Source organism: Neolamprologus multifasciatus, chromosome 23, assembly GCF_963576455.1.
Source record: "Neolamprologus multifasciatus chromosome 23, fNeoMul1.2, whole genome shotgun sequence".
NCBI lineage: Eukaryota > Metazoa > Chordata > Actinopteri > Cichliformes > Cichlidae > Neolamprologus > Neolamprologus multifasciatus.
In genome coordinates, this window is record NC_140460.1 from 40972628 (window position 1) to 40990369 (window position 17742).

General features: G+C 43.7%; 1 non-coding gene and 1 pseudogene across 1 annotated transcript; one reads left to right on the plus strand and one right to left on the minus strand.

Moving 5' to 3' along the window:
* The first annotated feature begins 2572 nt into the window (after window positions 1-2572).
* On the plus strand, window positions 2573-2690 carry LOC146492369 (5S ribosomal RNA; annotated as a pseudogene).
* A 13713-nt stretch (window positions 2691-16403) lies between these two features.
* Window positions 16404-16522, minus strand: LOC146492370 (5S ribosomal RNA). The gene has a single exon (XR_014872675.1). It is a non-coding gene; the product is annotated as a 5S ribosomal RNA (ribosomal RNA).
* Window positions 16523-17742: the final 1220 nt, after the last annotated feature.

Consider the following 17742-nt stretch of genomic DNA (forward strand, 5'->3'; position numbering starts at 1 on the left):
TCATCACTAGTTAACGTTAAAGGGATGGTTGGCTCAAAAGAGCTCTGACTTTTTGTCAGCCTGGCTACAGTGCTGAAGAGAAACCTGGGGTTGTTCTTATTTTCTTCAATTAGTGATGAGTAGTAAGCTGTTCTGGCTTTGCGGAGGGCTTTCTTATAAAGCAACAAACTATTTCTCCAGGCTAAATGATGATCCTCTAAATTTGTGACACGCCATTTCCTCTCCAGATTACGAGTCATCTGCTTTAGGGTACGTGTTTGAGAATTATACCACGGGGTCAGGTACTTCTGATTAGAGACCTTAGTTTTCACTGGAGCTACAGTATCCAGAGTCGTACGTAGTGAGGAGGTGAAATTATTAACAAGATAATCGACCTCTGTTGGGGTAGCGTTCAGATAGCTGCTCTGCTCTGTGTTGGTACAGGGCATTGACGATGATAACAGTGGCTGGATTATATTCTTAAACTTAGTTACAGCGTTTTCAGAAAGACATCTACTTTGATAAAGTCCACTCTCCACTGCTGCGTAATCAATTATTGTAAATGTAAATGTTATCAAGAAATGATCAGACAGGAGAGGGTTTTCAGGAAACACTGTTAAATGTTCAGTTTCTATGCCATATGTTAAAACAAGATCTAGAGTGTGATTAAAGTGGTGGGTGGGTTCTTTTACATTTTGAGAGAAACCAATTGAGTCTAACAACAGATTAAATGCCATGTTGAGGCTGTCATTTTTAGCATCAACATGGATGTTAAAATCACCCACAATAATTATTTTATCTGAGCTCAGAACTAAATCAGATATAAAGTCTGAGAAATCAGACAGAAACTCTGTGTAAGGCCCAGGTGGACGATAGATGATAACAAGTAAGACTGGTTTCTGAGTTTCACAGCTGGGGTGGACAATGTTAAGCATCAGGCTTTCAAATGAATTAAAAGTCTGTCTTGGTCTTTCATTAATTAATAGACTGGTGTGAAAAATTGCAGCCACACCGCCCCCTCGACCTGTGCTTCGAGATTTCTGGTAGTTAGAATGACTCGGGGGTGTTGATTCATTTAAACTAACATCATCCTGCTGCAACCAGGTTTCTGTAAGGCAGAGTAAATCAATTTGTTGATCAATTATTAAGTCATGTACTAACAGAGACTTGGAGGAGAGAGACCTAATATTTAATAATCCACATTTCACTGTTTTACTCTTTGGTTCAGATGTGGATACTGTATTGTTCTTTCTTTGTGATTGTTTAAGTTGTTTGTTGCTGGTTTTTAGTTTGTTTTTTGTCTTTTTGGAAGCAGACACAGTCTCTATGGAGATGGGTTTTTGGGGGGGTAGCAGGGGGAGAGAAGCTGCAGAGAGGCGTGTAAGACTGCAACTCTGCTTCCTGGTCCCAACTCTGGACAGTCATGTTTTGAGGGGTTTAATAAATTTGTCGATATTTCTAGAAATGAGAGCTGCTCCATCCAAAGTGGGATGGATGCCATCTCTCCTAACAAGACCAGGTTTCCTCCAGAAGGTTTGCCAATTATCTATGAAGCCCACATCATTTCTGGGACACCACTCAGACAGCCAGCAATTTAAGGAGAACATGCGGCTAAACATGTCACTCCTGGTCTGATTGGGGAGGGGACCAGAGAAAACTACAGAGTCCGACATTGTTTTGGCAAAGTTGCACACCGATTCAATATTGATTTTAGTGACCTCCGATTGGCGTAACCGGGTGTCATTACTGCCGACGTGAATTATGATTTTACTGAATTTACGTTTACCCTTAGCCAGCAGTTTTAAATTTCCTTCAATGTCGCCTGCTCTGGCCCCTGGAAGACAATTGACTATGGTTGCCGGTGTCTCTAGCTTCACATGTCTGAGAACAGAATCACCAATTACCAGAGTTTGACCCCCGGCGGGTGTGTCGCCGAGTGGGGAAAAACGGTTAGACACATGAACGGGTTGGTGGTGTACCTGGGGCTTCTGTTTAGGACTACGCTTCCTCCTCACCGTTACCCAGCCTTTCCCCAGCTGCTTGGGGTCTGCCGGGGAACAGCTAGCGGGGCCTACGCTATCTTCGGCTGCACCAACTACAGGGGCCTGGCTAGCTAAGGGTGAGAGCAGGGTGCAAAGCCGAGTCTCCAGATCAGTAATCCTGGCCTCCAGAGCTGCAAATATGCTACATTTGTTACAGATATCATTACTGCTAAAGGAGGCCGAGGAGTAACTAAACATCTGACACAATGAGCAAGAAAGTGCAGAAGGGACAGGTGAAGTAGCCATGGTGCTAACGGGTCGGCTACGAGCTAAGCTAGCGAAACAGTACAGAGACAGTGAGTGAATACTTTGGCTATAAATTAGGTAGTGAGTACACAGAAAGTGTGCTTCGGATGAAGCACGTGAAGATTATACTGTGAAAAAAAAGAATGTATTTAAAAGTTGTTAATTAAACTGCTAAGCAAATAAACTACTCAGAAACACCACTGTGTTTGAGCAGGAACAGGAAGCGATACTATACCACAGAGCGAGCGAACACCAAGTGACAGCGCCCAGCATGTATAAAAAGGCTGTTTCTGAAGCCGTCCCTCGCTTACGGCCACACCACCCTGAACACGTCCGATCTCGTCTCATCTCGGAAGCTAAGCAGGGTCGGCCTGGTCAGTACTTGGATGGGAGACCGCCTGGGAATACCAGGTGCTGTAAGCTTTTGCACTTCAACACACAAATGACAGTTTAAATATTGAAACGGATCTGAGGCGGCACCCTTTAAGCTCATTTTCTAATAGGATGGTTAGTGAGTCTTGCTCAAAGAGCTCTTCCACTGATGTAGTAATGTCAAATTCTTCAAGCGTTACATCAATATCACTGTACATGCACAGAGCACCTGTAGATGTTTTTGTGCAAACACTCACAATTGTTTATGACGTGAATATTGCAGCATTAAGTATGCATTATGACTGTGCTGTCATGTGCAGGTATTATTAAAAAAAGTAGAAAGTAATCAATATCCTTCACTCTAAATTGTTTTTTTAAATCCCAATAAATGGGTTACAGTATCTACATGAACCCCGTTATCGAGGAAGCCTCTCACTTACGGCCATACCACGCCTGTTCTCATCTGATCTCTGAAGCTAAGCAGGGGCGGTCCTGCATAGTAGCGTCACCTTCACCTTGCTCCATGTTAGAAACTCCATGATATCGTGTTCCCTGCTCAGGGTAGCACACTGATGCGCATTTATTCAGTATTCTTCGGGAGCGCAGTCGGCAGCCAATGAGAGTTCAAACTCGTTGCACATGGGTGTCAGGTTGACACTGTGCCAGCTGCACACTACAAGGTTAACAAGTTCCTCACTACTGAGCCCAGACGGACTAGCCATATGTAACGGAGTTAAAAATACATCAGAAAAACATGCACTTACCTGTTCTTAATTATTATTTTAAGTGTGAATTTTATCATTTTTTTTATTATATTTTATTTTGAAAACCCAGAAACCTGATCTCACTCTAACGTTTAGAAGCTGCTACGGCTTCCGCTCCTCACAGCGCGCGCTTGCACTGTGAGGGTAAGTTCTGTAATGAAAGGCTCTGGCATTTTTATGGTTTCTGGTGTGAATGTTGTTACATAAGTTGTACATGTCGATGTATATAGGTTCATATTGATATTAGAAAGTTTCTGTGTAACCGAAACAAAGGCTGGTTGCTGTTAAACAGTGTTTCTGCCGTATTTATGCTCTTTGGCAGTAAGCTTTTGTCAGCCCTCTAGTGGTTGCTGCGCATAGCAGGAAATGTGTTTGATTTACTGTTTTTCTGTGCTTTTTGTGATGTTGTTTTACATTGTAGGAGCTACAATTGCTAGTACGATCAGAAGACACCTGTTGAGTGTGTTTTGTGTCTTCTGCAGGTACGTGAGTTTGTTAACAGTCATTTTGTCTGTAAAGCATAAGCAAGTGGAAATGTAATGCGCTACTGTTAATTTGTCCACTAGAGGAAAATGTTTAGCCGGTGATACTTCTGTTATCCTGTTATTTTGTTTTATACGATTGTGAAATGTATTTTATTAGTCATAAGATTTCGTTTTTGTATACAAGTTCAGTGTGGCAGACTGAAAAATGGGAGAAATTATTATTTTCCATCTTTTCTTTATTAAAAAGTTAATTGTAAGTCTGTCGAGACAGCGCGCGCTTGCACTGTGAGGGAGCTACAATTGCTAGTACGATCAGAAGACACCTGTTGAGTGTGTTTTGTGTCTTCTGCAGGAATAAATTGTGAAAAGCCAACCTTTCTGAGCGTCTGTGATTTTTGAAGAGCTGGAAGCGTTACACTGGTGCCGTGACCATTCGGATCTTCAGATCAGCTTGATGCTCATCGCCGTGGCTGCTGTTCTGCTCCCCTGCTGTTCACAAGTTGAATTTGGGTTGTTGTAACCAAGTGAGTTTAGATTTTAAAAAAAACAAAAACCCAAAAACTAACAAAAAGGTGAGGGGTGTGATTGAAATAAGACAAGGGTGAAAGTGTCTGTGTTTTGATATACAACGTGTGGTTATACGCTCAAATTATTTGGACATTGTTATTAGAAAAAAACTTTTCTTTCCCTCGTTTTGCTGCTATTATACTGTTATTTTTCTTATTTTTATCTCTGTTTTTTTTTTCTCTCCCTAACGGAGTGCACATGCAGTTATTATCTTAAGTGTGTGACGTGACGATGGATAAATTTGTCACTCCAGTACTACCTAAGGGTAGAGGTGCCGGACTAGTTCATGCAGTCGACGCCAGTAATGTCACACAGTTTGGTCCTGTGGGCAGTGACACTGGGCTAGGCCAAAGCCCGAGTTTTATTCCCATCGGTAGGGGCATGGCTGATATGCCCCAGGTTTCCACTCCAATTAGAGACAGCGATGCTGTACACAGTTTTACTGACATGGTTGAGCAAATAGGAGCCCAGATAGGTGAATCCATTGTTACTAAACTGTTGTCAGCTGGTGTTGTGAATCTGACTGGTGACTCTAAGACTCAAACTGAGCAATGTAACAGTACCGCTCGAGATGTACCGCATGTAACTGTTCATGTTAAGCCCAATAGGGAGCTTCAAATTTTTAGGGGTGATGGCACAGACAGATGTTCGGTTCAGGACTGGATTGACATGGCAACAACCTATCTATGGAAGCAAGAGGTCCCCATTCATGGCCAGGCTGATGAAATTATTAGCCACTTAATGGGGAAGGCCAGAGATGTGGTCAGAGTGGCTCTTCGTAGTGACCCAGGTCTTGATGTCAAACAGAAACCTGATCTGATCTTTGGTGTCCTTCGCCATTATTTTAGTGATTCTTCGTCGTGCCTCCCTCTTGCTGACTTCTATGCAACACTCCCTACCAGAGGTGAAAACCCAGTAGATTATTGGATAAGACTGAACAAGGCTGCTGAACTAGCCATAGAGGGGCTACGCAGACAGGGGCAGACAGCGACCCCTTTAACCCATGAAGTAGCATGTATGTTCGTGAAACATTGCCCTGACCCTGAGCTGTCTTATGTCTTCAAGTGCAAGCCTGTCCATGAGTGGACTGCTCGAGACGTACAACAAAGGATTGATGATTATCAAAGGGAGGTGAGAGCTAATGGTAGAGCCAGCGGCGCTGCACAGTTGAAGGGCTGTAATTCTACGATCACTGCCGTGCACCCGAACGCCTCACCTGCGGCTGCTGTGCCGGAGGGATGCTCCCGAAGCTTCTCACCCCCATCCTCAGGTTTTCAGGGGTTGGTGGACTCGTTCCCCTCCACTGCTGCAACACGAGAGCCTCTCATCGGAAGTCCGTGTTTCTCCCCTTCGACTGCGGTGAGTCAAAATCTTCAACAGTCAGAGGAAAGGCTCATGGGTCAGATGGTGGATATGTTTCAGGCCATGATGGAGAGAATGCAGCACCACAACACTCAGACACCAAGGAGAGGGGTGTTTAATCAGTTCTCACGAAATAGACGGAGGAGGGAGGATGCCTGCAAAGTCTGCAGTGATCCAAGACATACCACAGCATCACACTGCCTATCTGATAAACTGTGCTTTTCATGCTTTGCTCCTGGCCATGTTCGGTTGTCCTGCCCGGCTAGTATGTCTACCCAGGTCCAGCCGGAGGGAAACTAGCCGACCTGTATTCGGTGGGAGGCAGTGCAGGTCTTACAGGAAACTCCCAAACTGTTGATACCTGTGATGCGGAGTCAGTGTATGAAGAGGCAAGACAAAAATGCAAAGATTCTGAAGTTATTTTTCAAAACGTTCACAAAGTCGGCAATAGTGACAGTCTTTTCTACACTCCGGTCACTTTCGGTGGGCTTTTGAAAATGGGTGGTATGCTGGACAGTGGATCCATGGCCTGCAGCATGAATGAAGCAGCCGAGGTGACGCTACGTGAGTCTGGACTGATATCTGATCAAGATGTTATCAAAGTGGATGTGACTCTTGTTGGGTGTGGAGGACTACGTGTGAAGCCTAAGTATGCCCTCAATGTGGAGATGGAGGTGTATGGCTGCAGAATGATAGTTCCCATCCTGGTGGTTCAAGGGCAGCTTGATGACCTGATACTGGGGACGAACGTCATAAAGCACATATTACACCAGTCTAAACGTTGTGAGCCCTACTGGAACACGGTCTCCAGTAATTGCTCTAAGACCAACCTTGAGACTGAAAATTTTCTGTCTATGCTTTCTGGTTTGACCCCATGGAAAGATTCGGACGTCCCGGACAGAGTAGGCACGGTTAGGTGTAACTCAGCTGTGTCCCTTGAACCGGGTCGCGAATATCTGGTATGGGGAAAACTACCAAAGAACATCAATGTCTCCCCTGGCAGCACAGTGATGACAGAGCCCTCGTCATCCCGCTCAGCACCCAGAGGGATCTTGGTTGCTAGATTGGTTACTCCCTTGTGGGGTGACAGATGGGTCCCATTGAAACTGATCAATATGTCTGAGCAGCCTGTACATCTGCGACGTAACGCCAAACTAGCAGACGTGTACTCCTGTGTGGCGCTTGAGGACTTTGATGCTTCAGCACTCCATGAGACAACTCTGGCTAGCAGCCATCAGTCGGCCATGTCACCACAAGTCACGCCCACCTCCATGAAGGAGAAACTCAAACTTGTTGGGCTTGGTGATGTTGACATAGAGTCCTGTGAGACATCGGGACAGTGTAAAGAGAGGATGGCTGACCTGGTTTTGCAGTACGAGGATGTCTTTTCCCGCCATCATCTCGACTGTGGGGAAGCCAAAAACTTTGTGCATCGCATCCGCCTCTCAGATAACAGACCTTTCAGACTTCCCTACAGGCGTGTGCCCCCGAGTCAGTACCAGAAGCTGAGACAAGTCTTGACTGAGATGGAGGAGAGGGACATCATCAGGAAATCGACCAGTGAGTATGCATCACCATTGGTGCTTGTGTGGAAGAAGAATGGCGATCTACGCATTTGCAATGATTTCCGCTGGCTCAACAAGAGAACCCTGAAGGATGCCCATCCTCTTCCACATCAAGCAGATTGTCTGGCTGCTTTGGGGGGAAACAGCCTGTTCAGTACCATGGACTTGACGTCTGGCTTCTACAACATGACGCTACATGAAGATGACAGGAAATATTCTGCCTTCACCACGCCCATGGGTCTATATGAGTATAATCGGCTGCCGCAGGGTCTGTGCAACAGCCCTGCGAGCTTCATGCGCATGATGACCAGCATCTTTGGTGACCAGAATTATTTGAGCCTGTTGTGTTACCTGGACGATCTCCTAGTGTTTGCTCCAGACGAGGACACTGCCTTGCAGCGCCTGGAAATGGTGTTTGAGAGGCTGCGCGGGCATAACTTGAAGCTGGCTCCCAGAAAGTGCTTCTTCCTGAGGAAATCCGTGAAGTTCCTCGGTCACATCATCGATCAAAATGGGGTATCAACAGACCCATCCAAAGTCGAAGTTATCGCGAGCATGAGGAGCGTGGACCTCATGGACACTGATGGAGTGACTCCTTCCCAACGAAAGGTCAGATCATTCTTGGGGATGATTAATTACTACCAACACTTTGTTCCCATGTACTCTGCTGTTGCCAGACCTTTGTTTGAGCTCCTGAGAGGTGCTGTGAAGAAGGGCAAGGGAACAACTAAGGTGAGGCGGCCATGCAGGAAGTTGAGTGCTTCGGATTGGACATCCAGAGAAGAGGAGGCTTTTGAGAAGCTCAAGAGCTTGATGTTAAATACAGTCGTTTTGGCTCACCCAGACTTCTCTCGCCCCTTCTTGCTGTCGACAGACGCATCACTGGATGGCATTGGAGCAGTGTTGGCTCAAATCCAGGACGGTGGAACTAAGCCCAGACCGATTGCTTTTGCCAGCAAATCCCTGTCTCAGTCTCAAGGAAACTATCCAGCACACAGGTTGGAGTTTCTGGCGTTAAAGTGGTCGGTCTGCGACAAGTTCAGTCATTGGCTCAAAGGTCACAAGTTCACCGTCTGGACTGATAACAACCCCTTGACCCACATTTTAACCAAGCCAAAGCTGGACTGTTGTGAACAACGTTGGGTGGCTAAACTTGCAAGCTATGACTTTGACATTAAATATGTCCCAGGCCGTCAGAACATTGTGGCAGATGCCCTGAGCCGATTACCTTTTGTGAAGGATAATGTAAGTGGCAGACTGCTGGCTGAGAGATATGCAGAATTCCTTGATGAGGCGAAAGATGTTTCACATGCATCAATCCAGAGGGCGTTTCGGTCGTCCACCGACACCCAAGGCACGCAGAGTCTGAATCCCCTGGTTCTGGCTGAAGATGCTGTCACAGCTGTTTTGCAGTCACATGTCGAGTGGGATGTCGGCCCAAGAGGGAGAGCGATAGAGGCTTTACATCACCTGCCACAGATGGTGTCCCCCGGTCTGGAGGCCTTACCTGCCTATTCAGAGAGAGAACTTAGGGACGCACAGCTGCAGGATGCAGTGCTTTCCCGCGTCGTCCTCTACGTTGAGAGACACAGGAGACCCTCAAGGAGAGAGCGGGTAGGGGACCCGGTCCTTGTTAAAAGATACCTGAGCCACTGGGAGAAGCTGGTCCTCAACAACGGTGTGCTGTACAGAGTCTCCAGAGACCAGATATCAGGTAACAGACGACTGCAGTTCGTGGTTCCTGACTCGTTGAAGGCTGAGGTCCTCCGAGGGATCCATGATGATGCCGGTCACCAGGGCCAGTTCAGGAGTTTAGACCTGGCTAGAAAGAGATTTTTCTGGTTGAACCTTGGGCGTGACGTGAGAGACCATGTACGGGGATGCCAGCGCTGTGTAGTCAGTAAGACTATCGAACCAGAGGGGCGTGCTCCTTTGGTCAGCGTGTCCTCGTCCAGACCGTTGGAGTTGGTCTGCATCGACTTTTGGTCGGCTGAGGCCTCACACAACAAGTCCGTCGACGTCTTGGTCATCACAGACCACTTCACTGGCTGGGCACAGGCCTTCCCATGCAAGGACCAGTCGGCTAAACAGGTTGCAAGGCTTCTCTGGGACAGGTACTTCTGTGTATTCGGGTTTCCGGAAAGGATACACAGCGACCAGGGTGCTAATTTTGAGAGCCAATTGATAGGTGAGCTCCTCAGAGTCTCTGGTGTGAAGAAGACACACACGACACCTTACCACCCGATGGGAAACGGCAGTGTGGAGCGCTTCAACCGGACTCTGGGTGGAATGATTCGTGCCCTACCACCAGACTCGAAAGTGGACTGGCCACGTCGGCTACAGACTCTGACGTTCATGTACAACTGCACCGCACATGAGACAACTGGATTTGCACCCTTTTACCTGATGTTTGGTCGCACGCCCCGGTTGCCTGTTGACATTTTGTTCCGCTCTGTCCTGAGCGACCCTGCTGTTACCTGTTATGACAGGTATGTGGTTTCCCTCAGGGAAGATGTGAAGGAAGCAATGGTCATTGCACGCGCCCGAGCTGCGCAGGAGAAGCGTCGTCACTCGCAACTCTATAACAGGAGAGTGAAGGGTTCCAGGATTGAGGTTGGTGACAGAGTCCTGGTTGCTAACAGGAAAGAGAGGGGAAAGAAGAAGGTTGCTGATCGGTGGGAGTCAACGGTCTACACCGTGATCGATGTGAACCATGATACTCACACATTCAAGATCCGTGATTCTGTTTCCGGACGAGAGAGAGTGGTCCACCGGAATCTACTGTTGGTGGCGAATTTCCTGCCCCTGGAGGATGATGCTGGAACCTCGGATCACGTCTCCTCTACGTGGGATGTGAACACGGCGCCTGAAGATGATGATGGGGCTGCGTCTGGGGAGGGGGATTTGAATGCCCCTGCTGTGAGCTGTGTTGGTGCTCATGATAACCGCTCACCCGATGCCATGGATGGGACAGCTGGCCTGGAGGTTATCTCTGAACCTTTGGACCCTGGAGAGAGGACAGTTGCATGGGTGTCGCAGTTGACGGAGTCCAGCCAGTCTCAGGGAGATGTTACTGATGTTTCAAGCGTGGATTCAGTCTTGCCAGCTGCATCGGGCTTGTCTGTTGAAGTGGACTTTGACCGAACTGGGTCTAGCATGGCGTCCCAGGAGGTCAATATTGCTACGAGCTGTGGGGAGGGTGTACAAGTATGCTCTACTACACCTGACGTAGTGGTGGATGTAGTTGCTCCTGCTCAGTCCCCAATGGTTGACTATAGCCAAACCGGGAATGGTTCCCAGATCAGAACCAGACTTGGGCGACTTGTCAAACCTGTGAATAGACTGATCCAGACAATGTCAAATCAAGTCGTGGTTCGTGACAGGTTTGATGTGAAGTCAGTTTGTAAGTCCTTGATCCCGTCCTTCTCTGACTAAATGTTCTGTTTATATGCCTACCTGAGTGATGTGATTTGTACTTGCTGTTATGTACTCTACATTTTTGTTTTTGTTTTTTTTCCTTTCTGTTGAGCCATGGTACACACCTTGTAAGGGGTTATTAGTAGGGTGTATTTTGGGCACCCTGCTGCCAGTTGCTGGGTTGGGAGGTTAGTGCTGCTCCCATCCCACTTCATCCTTAGGGATACGTTTAGTTGGTGTCTGTGATTTTTGACCTCTGTTTGGTTGGTGCGTACCAGTGTGGGTACTTGAGGCTCAAATTTGATAAAATTCAGTGGGGGTGAGTGTAACGGAGTTAAAAATACATCAGAAAAACATGCACTTACCTGTTCTTAATTATTATTTTAAGTGTGAATTTTATCATTTTTTTTATTATATTTTATTTTGAAAACCCAGAAACCGGATCTCACTCTAACGTTTAGAAGCTGCTACGGCTTCCGCTCCTCACAGCGCGTGCTTGCACTGTGAGGGTAAGTTCTGTAATGAAAGGCTCTGGCATTTTTATGGTTTCTGGTGTGAATGTTGTTACATAAGTTGTACATGTCGATGTATATAGGTTCATATTGATATTAGAAAGTTTCTGTGTAACCGAAACAAAGGCTGGTTGCTGTTAAACAGTGTTTCTGCCGTATTTATGCTCTTTGGCAGTAAGCTTTTGTCAGCCCTCTAGTGGTTGCTGCGCATAGCAGGAAATGTGTTTGATTTACTGTTTTTCTGTGCTTTTTGTGATGTTGTTTTACATTGTAGGAGCTACAATTGCTAGTACGATCAGAAGACACCTGTTGAGTGTGTTTTGTGTCTTCTGCAGGTACGTGAGTTTGTTAACAGTCATTTTGTCTGTAAAGCATAAGCAAGTGGAAATGTAATGCGCTACTGTTAATTTGTCCACTAGAGGAAAATGTTTAGCCGGTGATACTTCTGTTATCCTGTTATTTTGTTTTATACAATTGTGAAATGTATTTTATTAGTCATAAGATTTCGTTTTTGTATACAAGTTCAGTGTGGCAGACTGAAAAATGGGAGAAATTATTATTTTCCATCTTTTCTTTATTAAAAAGTTAATTGTAAGTCTGTCGAGACAGCGCGCGCTTGCACTGTGAGGGAGCTACAATTGCTAGTACGATCAGAAGACACCTGTTGAGTGTGTTTTGTGTCTTCTGCAGGAATAAATTGTGAAAAGCCAACCTTTCTGAGCGTCTGTGATTTTTGAAGAGCTGGAAGCGTTACACATAGACATTTTCTACATTTACAGAATAAATCAGTTTGTGTATTTCCTAAATATTTCGTTCTTGTTGTTTTTTTTGTTTTGTTTTGCACAAAAGGAAATGCAATCAGGAGCGTTGTCACGAAGCTTTTCCTGAAGCTGCCTCCACTGAGTGAGCAGCGGCGCCCTCTGCAGTTTGTGTTTGGAAGTGCAAAAGCTTACAGCACCTGGTATTCGGTATCCCTAATGTTATCCTCCTACAAACATATTCACCCAGTGTTATTTAAGTTTCCTGTAAACTACACATGTAAAGCGGATGTGAGAGAGGCTGTGATGAAGTCCTGGAGTTTTTAACGATGTACGTTCTCCAGTCCAGAAATTTGTATTATATGTTGGACACAGGTGGTAAAGTGCTGTCACACCCTGAATAAATTGTCCTCTGTTCTTTGGTAAGCTGACATATTTGTTACATAATCATGTGGTTTATCAGAGGGGAAGTGCGAGTTTTAGAATACTGGAGCCTAAGGTTAGGTGCAATAATATTCAACTGTAATATTAGCTTTTAACTAGGTCTTGTCAGTTAGCTGGTGTTGTGTCAAAAAGTCATATCTGCCATAAACTAATTTTCGGTATTTGTCAAAAACCAGTTGATCATATTTAACCCTCCTGTTATGTTGGTTTCCAGGAACACCAATTATGCTTCTGGGTTAATTTGACCCGGGGCAAATTTACTCATCCAAAAGTGTCAGAAACACTGGCATTGATTATTTTACAATTTTCTTTGTAAATGGGTCGTTATTAAACTTGATATATACCTTTTTGTAAATCATGTTCACTAAAGTCTATTTACCAATATAAGTAAAGACATTTGAAATCAGTTTATGTCAGACGATCACTTTTTGGCACAACACCGGAGGTAAAACAGGTATGATCCTTCATATATAAATAAAATTGAATTGAATTGAATATCTGGAGTGTGAAGGTGCAGACATAAATTCAGATATCTCTGGATGTTTAGGAGTTTAGAATTTCTCTGGTTCATTAGCTTTATTCAGATAATTCAGTAATCACTCAAGATTAGTTCACTAGTACTCCTGAATTCAAAGAAATAGTCAGGGTATTCAGCGCTGTGCTTTCCCACAGGCGAACTCAGGTGACATGAAAGAAGTATTGGATGCCCTCCTCCTCTGGCACAATGATAACTCACAAAAGCTCCTTGGAGTAAAGAGATCAGGCTCAGAAGTGGTTCTTTCTAAGAACGTATATCTGTATTTATAAATGACATACTAAGGATGAGTAATGCTTAAATAATGAGGAAATTAAGCAGTGACCAATGACACATTTAACAATGTGTCATTTTTATCCGCTATTCTATGTTTATTTATGAGTACAAGATCCTTTTTTTTTTCTATCAAATAACCTAAAAAATGACTGACTGCACCTTTAAAAATACTAACTTAAATAAACCAAGATAACCCAGCAGTCCATAGGAAATAATGTGTGCACTATGTCACTAAATTTATTGTCACTGCAAATGTAAAAGTAAACATAAATGAACCACAGAGGAAATCACATGACTTTGAGGACAGATGTGATCGGGTGGAAAGTGCAGAAAGCTGACTGATGTCCATCTGTGGCTGCATTCAATGTTGGCCTGTCCTGTATTAGGCATTCAGGATTTTCTTTTATGGCCATTTAGCTCTTATGGCATGAACTTGCTCAGTGCATTATTATTGGCTTTTCTACAGTCTGATATTTGTTTAATAATTGATTGATACAGTGCATCAAATAAGTTGATAAATAAGATGTTAAAAACTTCATCATCATATCAAACATGATAGATTTGGAGCAGGTTTATTTGGCACATGCTGACTGCATTCTAATTGTAACCAGAACAGGAGGCGAGAGCAGAGAACAAGAGTGCAGCAGTTTGGTGAAAGGAACAGGAAAGGTGAAGAAGAGGTGAGCATCCAAAAGACGAGCAAGAGGACAGTTTCAAAGGAGACATCACGGCACAATAAAAGCACAAGTTGTAAGAGCAGAGATTCATTCATATTTTTACTATTTTTTTCTTTAGGTTTTACTCCCGCTGCTTACAATAAATCAAATATATAGTACAAACAAGAAAAACTCAAACTGCATTGTTGTTCAGTATAATTCTGTGACTTCAACCTTTAGCTAACATATAATGTTTGACATTTTATATAAATGTGACTATAAAATATAGTCAATAATATTAAAAAGGTGCTGTTACTGAGTGAAACTTCCAAAGATTTCAGGTGTGGATTTAGCCCCAGTGTTGTAAGATCCCAGCAGCGCTCGTATTTATGGCCACATTTTTAAAAGAGACGAGCTTTCTGGGTGCTGACTCAGAGGGACCACTTTAGTTCATTGAAGCTTTAATGCCAGTTTAAGACAATAAACTGGACACGTTTGAATCAAATTGATAATAACAGAGCGATGCTGGACATAAGCAGCTGTGTTAGTGTGACGCCCTGCATATTTGAAGGATTGCAATAAACTTCTGTTCTTACTGAATCTGTAACATTGCCTTGATCTGCCTACATCATTTTTTAAATAGTTTATGTTGTTAAATGAGTTTTGTGTCACTGTGCACAGAGAAAAACTCACCTGATGTAGTGGTAATGCGTTATTCACCACTAGATGGAGACAACCTGGCACAGGTATTTTCTCTACACACTAAATTTCACACTGAAAAGCATTGGTGGGAATTTTTGTTTACATAGTAAGCAAAAGAAAAAATGTCTTGAGGTCTTTCCAGTGTTTTCAAAATTGTGTTTTTCAGATACGTCAAAATTTCATACAGACAAACACACACACAAAACAACAAAATATGTCAAATTACATGCACGTCTCATTCATTTTTTGAGAATTTCACCACTTTTCGATTTCATGGAAAATAACTTGTGTTATTCATGACATGATATCATTTAAAATAACTTTGTCAGGCCAGTGAGCAGCTGCCACATAAGTATAAATCTAAATCATGCAAGTGTAATATAGAAAAAAACACAAACAGTTGTGCTGTTTGTTCATAATAAATGGGTAGGGGTGTATAGTCAGTAAAAGCCACCAAGGCTCTGCCGAGCTCCAAACCACCTCTGCCACAGACAGAAGCATCAAAAATGTGCGCTGGGAGCTTCATGGCATGATTTCTACAGCCACACAAATCTATATGTATGTGACCAAGAACCTTAGTCCATGTAGGGTATCTTAACACAGTTTACTTGTGTCAGTTAGGTCAGCTAGTGGGAGGGCAGAGAGGGCAGCCTTTACATTATTTTATTGTAGAGTGACAGGAAGTGCCTATGAGTTTCTAATCAGGCAGAAATATTGACAGAAGGAAATATTTCAAAATAAAAAACAAATAAAATAATTTTTTTAAATTTCAAAGGAAATACATTGATGAACATCAAAGAAGAGAAAATGTATGTGATGTTCCATTTTCCTGAGAACTGATTGGCTGTGATGACTCCTTCAAGTACTACATGCTACTTTGTCCTGCTAGTTAAGCCTGCTGTCTGTTCTCAGGCCTCCTCCTGTTTCACTGGCATAAATCCATCACCAGAGGGCTCCACTGACCTGCCTGTTGACATCAGAGCAAACCCCTGTGTCATGTGACCTGGCTGGAGTTGCAAAGCTGGACTCAGACCTGGCCCAGGCAAGTTCAAAGACAGTTGTGGTAGAGAGAGCAGGGAGTATAGTAGAGCACTGGAAGGATGAGGTGGAAACAGGAAGTGTGTAGATTCAGTGGATTTGGCGTCCTCCATCTGTCTCCATGCTCTCTTTACTGGCCTTCTAAAAATCACTTCTAAAAACTTCTCCTGTAGCTGCTTTTGTTTAAATGTTTAGGATAGCATTTAGAATTCAACTTTACTGTCATTACACATGTCTAAATACAGGGTAACAAAATACAGTTTGCATCTTATCAGTAAGTGAAATAAGAGCAAATATACAAATGTACTACATATATACAGATGTATCGGTGTGAGGTAAACAGATCTACAGAGTGCTATGAATATATCTACAGCAGTGGAAGCGTAGCTCTCTGAACAGATTACAATAGTGAACATGGGTGTCAGGTTGACACTGTGCCCGCTGCACGCTACAAGGTTAACAAGTTCCTCTCTACTGAGCCCAGACGGACTAGCCATAGACATTTTCTACATTTACAGAATAAATCAGTTTGTGTATTTCCTAAATATTTCGTTCTTGTTGTTTTTTTTGTTTTGTTTTGCACAAAAGCGAAATGCAATCAGGAGCGTTGTCACGAAGCTTTTCCTGATGCTGCCTCCACTGAGTGAGCAGCGCCCTCTGCAGTTTGTGTGTGGAAGTGCAAAAGCTTACAGCACCTGGTATTCCCAGGCGGTCTCCCATCCAAGTACTGACCAGGCCCGTCCCTGCTTAGCTTCCGAGATCAGACGAGATCGGGCGTGTTCAGGGTGGTATGGCCGTAAGCGAGGGAAGCCCGCTATAAAAGACCTTTTATACTTGGCAAATGTCACACACTTTCAAATATAGCATTGTGCTAAGCTTCACATGTTACAGCCAAAACATGCAAACCTTTCTTGTGAACTGCAGCTTCAACACTGAGCTGCAAAAATGCTTTTCCCGCCGTAACGTCACCATAATAACACATGTTCGTTTCTCACAGCACAGTGTTAAAGTGACAGAGAGCACACAGTGTGTTAGGACCATTTGGAAGTCCAACATTTTTGTGGTTTGGAAAATTCAACTTATATACAGGACATAAACACGTAAGCATGACTGTGTCATCACAGCATGTATAAAAAGGCTGTTTCTGAAGCCGTCCATTCTTCTTTTGCAGCATTTAAATAACCTTTATCAGATTTGATGGTTTTGTTACAGACTTTTCAAAAAAGTGTTTTGCTTTTCTTTCACAAATGTGGGATTAAATTGTTAAAATGTACAAAACAGTGATGTCATGTTTTGTGACGAGGACCCAGGCACAGAGAGACTTGATGAATTTAAGAATCTTATGATTTATAAAGAAATTTGCAGACTTGCACAGAGATGGTAAAATTATGATGACTGATAAAGGAGACGAAGACGACAGACGATGAGGACAGGGAGGATGCAGGGACCGACAGAGACGGGGAAGAAGTCTCATTGTGACGAGTAAAGTGTATCTTGGCTGGCTGGGCAGCTCTCTGGGTGCTCAGCACAGCATCATTAATTTGATGCTACAAGTGCCTAAAGCAGGTGCCCGAGAGGATCACATATGGAGAATGATGTATGGCCACATCTGCGCATCTCGTTTAGTAACAGCCTTGGATCCTGCTGCCTATGCACTTGTGCAAAACATTTGATTCAAATTTAGAACAAAAACACCACAGTGGGAGGGAAACAGAGAAACTGGCTTCTTTTTTCCACTATAACTGTGTTTACAGGCCGTTCCAGTCTTTATCTGTCTCACACACTCGACCAAATAACAAATACAAAATAAAAAAAAGAACATCTCACATAAATAAATACAGAAATAATCCAAAAGTAGCTATATTAGTAGTGAAACAAACAAGAAAAGCATTTAAAAACCAAACGTGAAAAATCAGTCAGTGCGTGATTACATTGCTCCGCCCATCAAAAAGTGACCTGTGTGAATATCAGCATCTCATTTATAGGACTGATGAATGTTGGTTGGAACATTTGTAGTCCAAT